The sequence below is a fragment of the Dermacentor silvarum genome, chromosome 1, assembly GCF_013339745.2.
Source record: "Dermacentor silvarum isolate Dsil-2018 chromosome 1, BIME_Dsil_1.4, whole genome shotgun sequence".
NCBI lineage: Eukaryota > Metazoa > Arthropoda > Arachnida > Ixodida > Ixodidae > Dermacentor > Dermacentor silvarum.
In genome coordinates, this window is record NC_051154.1 from 208,237,326 (window position 1) to 208,238,667 (window position 1,342).

General features: G+C 45.3%; 1 non-coding gene across 1 annotated transcript; it reads right to left on the reverse strand.

Moving 5' to 3' along the window:
• Window positions 1-391: 391 nt before the first annotated feature.
• Window positions 392-463, reverse strand: Trnae-uuc (transfer RNA glutamic acid (anticodon UUC)). Its single transcript has one exon. It is a non-coding gene; the product is annotated as a tRNA-Glu (tRNA).
• Between the last annotated feature and the right edge of the window lie 879 nt (window positions 464-1,342).

The window sequence follows — 1,342 nt, forward strand, 5'->3', positions numbered from 1 at the left end:
TTCGTTCCAAGTGGATACACCTTGCGAACTAAGCGGCTATTATTCGTAGATTAAAATATGTGCCATAAAATAATAATTAGAATGCTAATTAGCGTAATTATGTTAAATATTAAATTAGGCGTTTCGATTTCTCGTGGAAGTAATGGCCGCCTCATCGAGTACTTTAGATCTAGGATTATACTTGTGCTATCTGCCAGAAGCAATTTTTAAAAATATGGTGCAGCTAAAATGAAACACCCTCTATACCTGCCCACAGGCAGCGCATGCAGCTGGAAGCAATGGGCTTTAAAATTTGCAGGATAAGAAAAAAAAGGTCTCACCGAGAATTGAACTCGAATCGCTGGATTCAAAGTCCAGGGTGCTAACCGATACACCATGAGACCACATACACTTCCGACGCCGGGAATCGAACCCGGGCCTTCTGGGTGAAAGCCAGATATCCTAGCCACTAGACCACGCCGGAACACGTGCAGAGGAGCTCAGTAGCAGATGCAGACTCAGCGCTGTTGCTAAAGCAGTTGCGCTCGTTCTCTTGATCGGCACGCGCTCGTGCCACTGCTCCCGCGTCCGTCGTCGTCTTCTGCCACAGCTGGCTGCGTTGCCGCTCATCATTCCTGCGTAGAATGCCTTTTCTGTCGTCGTAATGGGGAGGCCGCGTTTGCGAGGGTATGAGCCATTCATTGTCTTACGTAACGGACAGATTTAATTTTCAAGCAATTTGATTTCAAAGAATCGCAAGCGGCAATGGCGGGTGAATGCTGCTAGCCACGCCGCCGAGCAAACTGGAGACATCGAGCGCAAGCGACAACGGCGAACTGCGGGCATACCGTCAGGGACGTTCTCTCCGTCGCAGCCGAACGTGTGTGTAACCTCATAATTGAGAAATACTTTAATGAACCCTAGGCATTAACCCAGTGATGAATACCGGGGCCGTACGTTTCAGCTTCGCTGGTTAACCATCTTCACGGAGTGGTAGGGCCGACGAGTTTTTTCATTCTCGACTAAGTGCCATTTTATAACATATATTGTTTATCTTGTCAAAAGCCACTAGTGCCAACTATAGTTAGTCTTTAACGAGGTAAAGATTACCTTTATCAAACGTTTATACACTTGTCTTTCAAACTTGGTCCCACCTCTCAAATATTAGAATAAGGCCCTACAAAAGTAGACAACGGCGTTTCAGCCTCCTTGAAAGTGCCCGGCAAAAATTTAGATTAATCTATGAAAAACCATGCATCGAAAGCGATTAATCGATTAAAGGCTAAAACGATCAACGATTGATCGTTAATCGAATAAAATAATTAATCGACCATCCCTACAACATTGACGACATCGAAAGACG